This window comes from Canis aureus, chromosome 1, assembly GCF_053574225.1.
Source record: "Canis aureus isolate CA01 chromosome 1, VMU_Caureus_v.1.0, whole genome shotgun sequence".
NCBI classification, from domain to species: domain Eukaryota; kingdom Metazoa; phylum Chordata; class Mammalia; order Carnivora; family Canidae; genus Canis; species Canis aureus.
The window spans coordinates 117,104,577-117,117,807 of record NC_135611.1 but is presented as its reverse complement, the minus strand read 5'-3'; positions in this window follow the sequence as shown (position 1 = coordinate 117,117,807).

Here is a 13,231-nt window from a genome sequence, read left to right as displayed (position 1 = left end):
AGGTGCATGATAACAGGAAGACCTTAAGTACAACACCAGCTTTTTAAAAGGAGACTACTCACTTTGGGATCAAGCTTTATTCATTTATTTAAAAAAATTTTTTTTAAAGATTTTATTTACTCATGGGGGAGACAGGCAGAGGTTGGCAGAAAGAGAAGCATGCATGCCTCTGAGGAACTTGATATGGGACTGGATCCCAGGACCCTGGGATCACGACCTGAGCCAAAGGCAGATGTTCAACCGCTGAGCCACCCCAGGTGCCCCAAATCATAAGCTTTTAGATAGTGTTAGATGATAGGGTAAGATCACTCAGTGTGTTTGAGTAAACAAAGCTTAGTTTGGAACCTTGGCACTCTGATGTTTAGGAGCCACATAGAAGAAGAAAAAGTGGCCAGTCTTCTATGCAAGGAAAAAGGAGGATATTTAGATGTGGAGTCTCAGAAGCCAAGAGATCTATGTATGGGAAGATAATCATTCTGTTGATTGCTTCTACAAAATTGAGTAAGATGAGCACAAAATCCTTTATGTTTGGCAATATGTAGGCCATTGTAGACCTTTTGAAAAGCTTGTTTGGTGGGCTGCTGGGATCCTACACCAGATTAGAGCAGTATAGGATGAAATGGTAAGAGTATGGCTCCGCTATCAGCCTGCCTGGTTTTGAAATCTGGTCCTGCCACTGTTTTTGAGGCTTTCTGCAAGTTTTGTAACATTTTTGCCTCAGTTGCCTTACCCTCTAGTGCATCATCATCTCATTCAGTTGTGATTAAGTAATAATTCACATTAAAGGAAATCTCAGTACTCCATACATAATAAATGCTCAATAAATCTTTATCACTATATTTTTTAAAGAGTTCATTTATTTATTCATGAGAAAGAGAGAGAGAGGCAGACACAGAGGGAGAAGCAGGCTCCATGCAGGGAGCCCGATATGGGACTCACTCCTGGGTCTCCAGGATCACACCCTGGGCCAAAGGCGGTGCTAAACTGCTGAGCCACCCAGGCTGCCACTGTTTATCACTATTAGACTGAGTTACATGGTGAACAAAGATAGGAAGAGGTGACAGCAAGTATAGGCTATTCGAAATGTCTTGCTGGAAGTCCAGAATGAGCTTGAGGTAGATAGATTAAGGAAGGGATTTTGGTTCTTTATTTTTGGTTATTAAAGATAGAATATATAGAGTATATTTGTAAACTAATGGCAATGACCCAGTAAGGCAACTTGAGGACAAAATATTTGAGAGGCTAAGAGAAGATGAGCTGTTATATAGAAGACTCAGTTAATGGTTGATAGGAATGTGGCTTATTTTATCTGAACAGGAAGGAAGAGAGAACATAAGCATGTGTGCAAGCACATCTGAAAATGTGGAGAGAATAAAAGGAGTTCTTCTCTGATTAATTATATATATATATTCAATGAAATACCAGATAAAGTTTGGTTAAGAATGCTAGAATGTGTACAATTCGAGGAGATAAAAGGAGGTATATTATACTTAAAAAGTTGAAGCATGCTCATAGGTCCCCAATAAAATGAAGGCTCTTAAATTTTTCATTAAAAATCCCCTTTCAAAAAAAAAAATCCCCTTTTCCTTATGAGGCAGTCCTCGTTTCAGACATCCCTAAGATGTGTCCAGTTTGAGCTGCATTGCCCTAGTGGTTTATGGAGTTGACCAAGAACATCCTACTGGTGACTTTTCTCTGTAGTTACAGATGTTATCACATTTGAGAAATTCTGATATCCTGCTAAATGAAAAGGAATTAGAGTTATTGAGTTAAAGTTCTATATAGTGAGATTATCCTCCTACAGAACTAAAAAAAAATGCAGATGGTTGGAGGAGTGAACTTTAGGGCAAACCTGCATTAGTTGGTTAGAATTAACATGGAGCCAGGGAGTTTCTGGCAAGGTTACATCAGGAATCTTGTAGAAAATAGGTTGTTATGTGAAAACAAGAAAATAGTGGAGACCAGACAAGCTCAGAGTTGGGCTCCCTGCTCAGTAGGGAGTCTGCTTCTCCGTCTCCCTCTGCCTGCTGCCTCCTGCCTTTCCAACCTCTCAAATAAATATTTTAAAAAATTAAGGGGATCCCTGGGTGGCTCAGCGGTTTAGCGCCTGCCTTTGGCCCAGGAGGCGATCCTGGAGTCCTGGAATCGAGTCCCACATCAGGCTCCCAGCATGGAGCCTGCTTCTCACTCCTCCTGTGTCTCTGCCTCTCTCTCTCTCTGTCTATCATAAATAAATAAATAAATAAATAAATAAATAAATCTTTTTTAAAAAAGATTAAAAGGGGGCACCTGGGGGCTAGACAGTTTAAATGGCTTTTCATTTTGCCTCAGGTCATGATCTTCAGTTGTGAAATTGAGCCCTGTATCAGGCTCTGCTCAGTGTGGAGCCTGCTTGAGATTCTCTCTGTCTCTCCTCCTGCCCCTCATGCTCTCTAAAAGAAACACAATCTTAAAAATAAAATTAAAAGGGCACCAGGATGTCTCAGTTGTTTAAGCATCCAACTCTTGATTTCGGCTCGCATCTTAATTTCAGAGTTGCAAGTTCAAGCCCTGTGTTGGGCTCCATGCTGCGTGTGGTGTCTACTTAATTTTTTTTTTAATTTAAAAATAATAAAGTTTTGAGAAGCAAACTTCTGTGAGCAAGTTATTAGGTTAAATCATTCTAAGGTCCTTTCATTTCAAGAGGATGGCATGCATGTTGTCTCTTAAGTGTTCATGTTAAAATAGCCAGGGTTGGGATGCCTGGGTGACTCAGTTGGTTAAGCCTCTGCCTTCAGCTCAGGTATGATCCCTAGGGTTCTGGGATTGAGCCCAGTGTCAGCTTCTCTGCTCAGCAGGAGCTTGCTTCTCCCTCTCCCTCTGCCTTTCCTCCCTGCTCATTCTCTTTCTCTCAAAATAAATGAATAAGATCTTTAAAATAAACAACTGGGGTAACCACAGAGAGACAAAGGCATCAGGGAAAGACCACAAAACTAGAAGAAAATGGAGAAAAGAATCAAAGGCAGGAAACTGAAAAGGAAATCTGAACAAAAAGATACGTAGAAACCACAACAAATACTTGAAACAAATCTAAATGCATCATTAATCTCAGTAAGTGTAAATGGGCTTAACTTTTCAATTAGGATCAAAGATTGTGAAATGATGGGTATTGGGTTTTTTGCTTTTTTGTTTTAAAGCAGCTATAGGCTGGGCAGCCCCAGTGGCGCAGCGGTTTAGCGCCGCCTGCAGCCCGGGGTGTGATCCTGGAGACCTGGGATCGAGTCCCACTTTGGGCTTCCTGCATGGAGCCTGCTTCTCCCTCTGCCTGTGTCTCTGCCTCTCTCTTGCTCTCTCTGAATAAAAAAATCTTTTTAAAAAATAAAAATACAATAAAGCAGCTATAGGCTATTTACCAGGGTCACATCTAAAAAGATAAGGACACAGGGACACCTGGGTGGCTCAGTGGTCCAGCATCTGCCTTTGGCTCAGGGCGTGATCCTGGAGTCCTAGGATTGCGTCCCACATCGGGTTCCTTGCATGGAGACTGCTTCTCCTGTCTCTGCCTCTCTCTCTGTGTCTCTCATGAATAAGTAAATAAAATCTTTTAAAAATAAAAATATAAGGACACAAAGGTGAAAAATACAGAGAAAGATACACTAGGCACATAGCATACAAGAACAGAATAATCTTTAAGGCAAACACATCGTTAGATATAAAGTCACTAGAGAATGTTGAAAATTTGGATTCAGGAAGGTAAAATGGCTCTAATTTCGTATGTTTTTTTTTTTTTTCTTTTTAGAGATGGATAGAGTGCAAGCTGGTGGTGTGGAGTGGCAGGGAGGAGAGGCAGAAGGAGAATCCCAAACAGGCTGCATGTCCAGTGCAGAGTCCGATATGGGGGTTGATCTCAAGACCGTGTGATTATGACCTGAGCTGAAATCAAGAATCAGTCCTTTAACTGATTGAGCCATCCAGGTGCTCCTAACATTATATGTTCTTCAAGTAAAAGGAACCAGACAAAGAAACTGATAAATTCACCAGATTTAAATTTTTTTTAATTAAAAAAATTTTTTTTTCACCAGATAATTTTAAAACTCTGGAGCAAAGCCAATTCAGGGTAAACTCATGATTGCTTTTATCATTTTAAAATTCTTCGTTCTTGGGGATCCCTGGGTGGCTCAGTGGTTAGGCGCCTGCCTTTGGCCCAGGGCGTGATCCTGGAGTCCCAGGGTGGAGTCCCACGTCAGGCTTCCTGCATGGAGCCTGCTTCTCCCTCTGCCTGTGTCTCTGACTCTCTCTCTCTCTCTCTCTCTTTGTGTCTCTCATGAATAAATAAATAAAATATCTTTAAAAAATAATAAAATTATTCGTTCTTGAGTGTCTAAAAAGAGAGGAGATGGAGCTCTTTGGAAGAAATCGTTGACTGACCCAGCTTTTTCTACTGTATTTCTTTCTTTTTTTTTTTCTACTGTATTTCTTCATCAATTATGTATAACCATTCAGGCCTGGCCTTAGAATTGGGTTATTTGTAAGTTGAAAGATTCACTCTGTTTGAGAACCCTTTCACCTAATGTACCTTCAAGCAGGAATATCTCTGTTTCTTTCTCTTAACTCTGGGGAGTGCCAAGACGCATGAATAGAGTGGGGTGGGAAAACCACTTGCACATATTTTTTATTACCCTCAGGTCACTTATTGCACTGCTCTTACAATGTTTTTACAGTACAATAAAAATGGGCAATTTCCTAGGGTATGGTAGGGAAGCCAATAACACAATATGTAAAATAACGATTTCTATTCAAGGTACACTTTCTGAGCATATTCAGAATAAAATAAGGAAGGATGGTTAGCAAATGTTAAGAGTGATAATCCTGGGGCGCCTGGGTGGCTCAGGTGGTTAAGCATCTGCCTTTGGCTCAGGTCATGATCCCAGGATCCTGGGATCAAGCCCCGCATCAGCTCCCTGCTCAGAGGGGAGTCTGCTTCTCCCTCTCCCTCTGCCCACCCCCCCCCCACCTTGTTCATGCTTGCTCTGTCACTCTCTCAAATAAATAAATAAAATCTTTTAAAAAAGGGCAGCCCTGGTGGCTCAGTGGTTTAGCGCCTACCTGCAGCCCAGGGCCTGATCGTGGAGTCCTGGGATCGAGTCCCACGTTGGGCTCCCTGAGGGGAGCCTGCTTCTTCCTCTGCCTGTGTCTCTGCCTCTCTCTCTCTGTGCCTCTCATGAGTAGATAAAACCTTTAAAAAAAAATCTTTTTTTTTTTTTTTTTAAAAGAGTGATAATCCTGAGTAGCTGGGATTATAGATGAGTTTGGGTTTTTAAAAACTTTTCCCGCCTTATCTTTTTAAAAATGTACATGTAGGGATCCCTGGGTGGCGCAGTGGTTTAGCGCCTGCCTTTGGCCCAGGGCGCGATCCTGGAGACCGAGGATCGAATCCCACGTGGGCTCCCGGTGCATGGAGCCTGCTTCTCCCTCTGCCTATGTCTCTGCCTCTCTCTCTCTCTCTCTCTCTCTCTGTGTGCGTGACTATCATAAATAAATAAAAATTTTTTAAAAATGTACATGTATTGTGTAATAAAAGCAAACCACCAAAATCCATTTCTTGAGTTCCTTCAAGAATTCCTGCTTGGCCAACTTGGAGTCCTACTAGAATAAATTTGATAGTTTTTAAGCTTTCAAATCTGATTGCATAATTGAAACTGATTATATAATTTCCCTTTATAACTTAAGTTTGTAATCCACTTGATATGTTCTCATTCATCACTGTTCTTTACTGCTATGAAAATATATGTGAGAAGAAGACTGGCCAGTCGAGTAAGTTTTCCATGCAGATGATGATGATCTAAAGATAGAGAAAATTTAAAAATGAATGTAAAGTTTTTTGGTGAATGAAGAGTGTTTGTATTCTAGAGCTGCTATCGCAAATTACCACAAAACTTAAAATAAGCCATCAAGTATAATATAAGTATTATAAAATAAGCCACCAAGTTTGTGGTACTTTGCTATTCTCTCTCCATTCTGGAGGCTAGAAGTCCAAAACCAGTAGATATGATTTGGGCCATGCTCCCTCTAGAGGCTGTGGGGAAGATGCTTCCTTGCTTCTTGTCCCAGGCATTCCTGGTTTCGTAGCTGCATGGTCCCCTTCCCCTTGTCTCCTTTGTGTCTGTCTGCAAACCTTTTTCTCTCTGTCTTTTTTAAAGATTTAATTTATTCATGAGGGACACAGAGAGAGGCAGAGACATAGGCAGAGGGAGAAGCAGGCTCCCTGCAGCGAGACCGATGTGGAACTCGATTCCAAGGACCCCGTGATCACAACCTGAGCTGAAGGCAGACACTCAACCACTGAGCCACCCAGGGGTCCCACAAACCTCTCTTTTTATGAGAGCATGAATTATTGGTTTTAGGGCTTACCCTGATACAGTATGATCTCGACTTTATTATATCTGTAAAAACCCTGTTTTCAAACAAAGTCACATTCATGGATGTTAGGGTTAGGACTTAAACATATCTTTTTGGAGACATAATCCAACTGTAACCTGGAAATCAGTAAACCTGAGTGAAAGAGCAGTTTCTGTGAAAATAAGCTTAGGTACATAAGTCCTTAAAATTGCCAGCATGAGTGAGCAAATCTAGCTGGAATGCATCAGTTTCTTTTCTAAAAAAATATTTAGATCTATGAGTTTTTCTCAAATCTAAATTCCCAGAATGAGGTTTTTTTAAAAAATATTTTATTTATTTATTCATGATAGAGAGAGAGAGAGAGAGAGAGAGAGAGGCAGAGACACAGGCAGAGGGAGAAGAAGGCTCCATGCTGGGAACCCGACACAGGACTTGATCCCCGGACTCCAGGATGGCGCCCTGGGCCAAAGGCAGGCGCTAAACCACTGAGCCACCCAGGGATCCCCTAGAATGAGTTTTGAACATGTTATAATATATTTTTTAAAGATTTTATTTATTTATTCATGATAATACACAGGGAGGAGAGAGAGAGAGAGGCAGAGACACAGGCAGAGGGAGAAGCAGACTCCCTATTGGGAGCCTGGCATGGAGTTGATCCCAAGACTCCAAGATCACGCCCTGAGCCAAAGGCAGTCGCTCGACCACTGAGCCCAAGGCATCCCTAACTGAGTCTTCAATATTTGTCAAACATTGCTCTAAAAACTTATAATGTATCAAGTCTATGAAGTGTGGTCACTCATTTCCATTTTACAAATGAGGAAATAGAAATTTACATAGCTAGTAATTAACCATTAGTTTTTAAGCCATTATGCAATAGAGCATCTTTAGAGATGAAAGAGAAGCTCAAGACTATTCCAACCCCTTTATTTTATTTTTTCCAACCCCTTTATTTTACAGTGAACAGAGACCAATAAAATTAAGCAATTTGACTGAAGAGCTGTAATTAGCATAATTTATAGGCAGAGTACCAAATCAATCTTAACAGCTTGATAAGTTATCACAAGACCAAGAAAAGTGACAGATTGAAATTATGAAAGTGAAAAATATAAAGATAGATCTAGAATATCCTCTAAATGTACAATAGACATTTAAAAGGACAAGAAAAGGGATGCCTGGGTGGCTCAGCAGTTGAGTGTCTGCCTTCAGCTCAGGTCATGATCCTGGGGTCCTAGGATCAAGTCCCACATCAGACTCCCTGAATAGAGTCTGCTTTTCCCTCTGCCTATGTCTCTGCCTCTCTCTCTCTCTCTCTGAGAGATGAATATTCATTATTCTCATGAATAAATAAATCTTTGAAAAAAGGGGGCAAGAAAAGGACAGATGTACAAGATGGAAGGAATAATTTAAGCAAAAATGGAAGATTCCCTGCCTCAGGGAGGATTGGGTAGAGGTACTTTTCCCTATTTTTTCTAGGTACAAATAAAAACCCTGGGTGATTATAGAAAAGAAACATAAGATTTTGAAAGTGGAAAGAAGAAGACAGATAGCACTGGGAACATGGCACCTAAGGAATAACATGGTGGTAAGATCCTTGGGAATTCTTTGCCTCATACGTCTCACACTTGGAGCGAAGAAGCTGGCAACCCTGAAATGCTTGTTGGTGTAAGACAGGAGGAGAAAAGCACCAACAAAAGCCTGCTCTCTAACAGAAGAGCGAGCAAAGGGGCAGCTTAGTAAGAAAGGAAACTTTTACCCAGTAATTGCTCTAGTCCAAGAAAACACCATAGAAAAAGATGGGCTCTGTCCATGCCAGCAAGGACTTCATGGGGAGTGTAGATACACACTTGCCAGGCTATAAAAAAAGGTGCTCCAAACCTATTTTCCCTTCACAGAGGTGGTGTCAGTAAAGGACAACCACCCACACTGGGTGTGAGACAGTATCCCTCCCTTCTGTGGTATTGGTGTAAATCATTTGGAGAGGTGAGACTTCTACCTTCTACTCAGCAGTAGTGAGGTACCCAAAATCAGCCTCCCTACTGGGTCGTGTCAGAGAGACCTACAGGGAAGTCAGAGTTTCACCGTTGCCCAGTGTTAGTGAGGCCACACACACCCCTACAGTGTCAGTAGAGACCACCTGGGAACTAATAATAATACAGCCCAATTCATCCCAGCCAGGGAGGTTACAGTGGAGGCCTAATGGAGAGCTGTAACTTTTAACCCTGTCCAGCAATAACTAGGAGGCCTTCCCCATCTCAGGTGTCAAAGAAGCTGAGTAGAAAACCAAATCAATATTTTTTTTTTCAAATCAATCTTACGGGAATCCCTGGGTGGCTCAGTGGTTTAGCACCTGCCTTTGGCCCAGGGCGTGATCCTGGAGTCCTGGGATCAAGTCCCACATCGGGCTCCCTGCATGGAGCCTGTTTCTCCCTCTGCCTGTGTCTCTGCCTCTCTCTCTCTGTGTGTCTTTCATGAATAAATAAATAAATAAAATCTTTAAAAAAAATTCAATCTTACTTAGACTTCTACCCACATTTGGAAGAGACAAGGTGGTATCTCTGCTCTCTCAGCCATAATGTCAGAAGAAGCCAGCTAAAACTGAAGGTTTAGATAAGATATAGTTTCATAACATAATGCCCCAAATGCCTACGTTTCAGTAAAAAAATCATACCCAAACCAGGAGAATCTCAACTTGAATTAAAAAAAAAATAGATAGTTCTGTCATAAGTCTAAAACTCCTCTAAAAAATAGTCTACTAACAGAGGAGCACCTGGGTAGCTCAGTTGGTTGGGCCTCTGACTCTTGATTTCAGCTCAGATCATGATCTCAGGGATTGTGAGATTGAGCCCCCTCCAGGCTCCAAGATGGTCTTACAGCCTGCTTAAGATTCTCTCTCTCCCTCTCTCACTGCCCCTCCACCACTACACACTTGCTTGCTCTCTAAAAATAAACCTTAAAAATTTAACAAAAAAATATTAATGTGTGTCAACACAAATGACAGTGGTCTTACAAAGATCTGACAAAGCTTTTAAAGCAGCCATTACTGGGGCACTTGAGTGGCTCAGTTGGTTAAGCAGCTGACTTTGGCTCAGGTCATGATCCTGAAGTCCTGTGATTGAGCCCTGAGTCAGACTCCCTCAGCAGGGCGTCTGCTTCTTCCTCTCCCTCTGCCCCTCTCCCCATTCATGTGCTCTCTCTTTCTCTCTCTCAAATAAATCAATAAAATATTAAAAAAAAAAAACAGACATTAACATGCATTGATTAGCAATTGAAAAAAAACACTTGAAACAAATGAAAAATAGAAAGTAAATTTCAGCAAGAAATAGAAGACAAAGAGAACCAAATGGAAATTTTAGAATTGAAGTATACAATAACTGGTATTTAAAAAAGGGAAAACTTGGGCAGCCCCGGTGGCTCAGCGGTTTAGCGCCGCCTACAGCTCAGGGCGTGATCCTGGAGTCCTGGGATCAAGTCCCACATCAGGCTCCCTGCATGGAGCCTGCTTCTCCCTCTGCCTGTGTCTCTGCCTCTCTCTCTCTCTCTCTCTCCTCTCTGTGTATTCTCATGAATAAATAAATAAAATCTTAAAAAAAAAAAAGAAAACTTAATGGATGGGCTCAACAGCAGAATGGAAGGTACAGAGGAAAGATTCATTAAATTTTCTTTAAGATTCATTAAACTCGGAGATCCCTGAGTGGCTCAGTGGTTTAGCGCCTGCCTTTGGTCGGGGGCATGATCCTGGGGTCCCCAGGGTTGAGTCCCGCACCGGGCTCCCTGCATGGAGCCTGCTTCTCCCTGTGCCTGTGTCTCTGCCTCTCTCTCTCTCTGTGTCTCTCATGAATAAATAAATAAAACCTTTAAAAAAAAAGATTCATTAAACTTGAAGAGAGACAATAGAGATTATTCAGTCTGACAGCAGAGAGAAACTAGATTGAAAACAAACACACACACACACACACACAAAGAAAACAAAAACAGAAAAAAAGGGATCCCTGGGTGGCGCAGCGGTTTGGCGCCTGCCTTTGGCCCAGGGCGCGATCCTGGAGATCCGGGATCGAATCCCACGTCAGGCTCCCGGTGCATGGAGCCTGCTTCTCCCTCTGCCTGTGTCTCTGCCTCTCTCTCTCACTGTGTGCCTATCATGAATAAATAAAAATTAAAAAAAAAAAACCCCAAAACAGAGACTCAGATAAAACAAAGAAGTAAATGAAATAGAGCCTTAGAGGGCTGTGAGAGTATAAGAAAAATATAATATTCCTGTCACAGGAGCCCCCAGAGGAAGAGAAAAGGAGGGCAGGGCTAAATAAATAGTTGAAGAAATAATGATTGAAAAATGTCCCAAATATGGCAAAAAATATACATCTATAGCCTACAGATTCAAGAAGCTGAGCAAAGCCCAAATGGGGAAAAAAAAAAAACCCAAAGAAATCCAAGTCAAGATACATTATAATCAAATTTCTGGAAACTAAATATAAAGGAAAAAGTCTTAAGAGCAGTGAGGGAAATGATACCTTACTTACAGAAGGAAAACAATTTGAATAACAGCAGATATCTTACCAGAAATCCTGGAGAAAGTGGCACATTTTTCAAATTCATCATTTGAAAAAACTGTTCAACTCAGAGTTTCTTGGACTGTGTATGTTAGATTTTAGCAGCAGCAACGAGCCACAGATCCCAGGTGGCCACACAATCATGAGGGTAAAGAACCATTTTCACTTAGAACCATTCTATTTCTATGCAAACATTGTTTTTCACTCTCACTACAGTATTCAATAAATTATGAGATATTCAATGCTTTGTTATAAAATAGGCTTGTGTTCGTTGATTTTACCCAACTGTAAGTGTTCTGAACATCTTTAAGGTAGGCTAGTCAAAGCTATGATGTTTAATAGTTTAAGTGTATTAAAAGCATTTTTGCCTTCTGATGTTTTCAATTTATGATGAGACTATCTGGATGTAAACCCATCACAAGGAAGATCTATATACATAATCTAAGTTCTCCTAGTCCATATAGAGTTGATATTTTATACTTTAAGCAAAATGTAAGCCTCAAAACCATAAAGTCCTTTTTAAATCTTCTCTATGTTTATTGTTATATCTATATACACTGACAACCCTTCAAGGGATGAATAACGTTTTTATATTTATCCAGATATGTGCCACTCTTGTTGGTCATCCTTTATTTCTTAAGTCCCAAGTTTCCCATTTATTTTTCTTCACCCTACTTTCTTCCTTCAAAGTAGGAATATTGACAATGAATTCTCTCCCTTTTCCTTCCAAGAAGAAAATTCATCAAGGTATTCACCAAAGGTATTCTCCAAGAACACCTTTATTTCACCTTAATTTCTAAAGGATATTCTCAATTATTGAGAATTGTTGATTGGCAGGTTTTTTGTTTTTTTTAAAGATTTATTTATTTTAGAGAAAAAGTGAGAGAGAGCGGGTAGGGAGTGGCAAAGGGAGTGGGAGAGAGAGAATCTCAAGTAGATTCCCTGCTGAGTGCAGAGCTTGAAGCAGGGCTTGATCCCAGGACCCATGAGGTCATGACCCATGAGATCATGACCTGAGCTGAAATCACCAGTTGGTTATTTAAGTGACTGAGCCACCAAGGTGCCCCAATTAGTAGTAGATTCTCTGTGGCTCAAGGAGCCTGACCCAGGGCTTGATCCTGGGACCCTGAGATCCTGACCTGAGCCGAAGGCAGATTCTTGACTGATTGAGCCTTCCAAGCACACCCCCCCCACACACTTTTTTTTTTTAAGTTTTTGTTTATTCGAGAGAGAAAACCAGCAGTTGGGAGGGGCAGAGGGAGAGAGAGAGAAGCAGACACTCTGCTGAGGGGGAAGCCCAAAGGCGAGGCTTGTCCTGGGACCTGGAGATCATTACCTGAGCTGAAGGCAGACTTTTAACTAACTGAACCATCCAGGCACCCCGTGGTGGTTCTTTTTTAATATTCTTTCAGAATATTGTTTCTTTGCCTTCAGGGCTCTATTTTATTTTCTTATGAGAAGGCCACAACCATTTGATTCATTGCTCCCCTACATGTATTGTGCTATTTTTGTCCGACTGCTTTCAGTTTTTTCAAAACCTTTATTTTTTTTAGCAGTCTGATTATGATGTGGCTGGGTATAATTTTCTTTTAGTTTAGTCGTTTGTCAAGAAAATTGATCATGTAATTTATGTCTTTCACCAAATTTGGGAAATATTTAGGCTATTATTTCTTCAAAAAATTTTTTTCGGTACACGTATTCTGCTCCTTTCCTTCCGGAACCCCAGTGACATGAATATTGGACTTTTTGATATCCCATAAGTCCTTGAGGTATCTACAAATTATTTTCAAAAATTTTCACTATTACATATACCCAGTAATTTTCCTTGTTCTGAAATCAATGAAGCCTGATATTAATGTGCCTATTACAGGTTAAATTTTAGTAGTGTTGATACAGCATATCTTTTCCCATCCCTTTACCCTTAACCTAGCTATTTCATTGTATTTCTGATGGGTTTATTTAGACACTAAATAGTTGGGCAATTTTTTTTCCAATATAATTAGAGAAATAATCTGTCTTTTATTTGGTGTGTTAGGACCCTTTACATTCAATGTAATTATTTTTTTTAAGATTTTATTCATTCATTCATGAGAGACACACACAGAAAGAGGGAGAGGGAGAAGCAGGCTCCTTGCCTGATGTGGGACTTGATCCCAGGACCCCAGGATCACGACCTGAGCCAAAGGCAGACGCTCAACCACTGAGCCACCCAGGTATCCCATTCAATGTAATTATTGATAAGGTTAGATTTAGGTCTTTTTTTTAAGATTTAATTTATTTATTCATGAGAGACACACAGAGAGAGG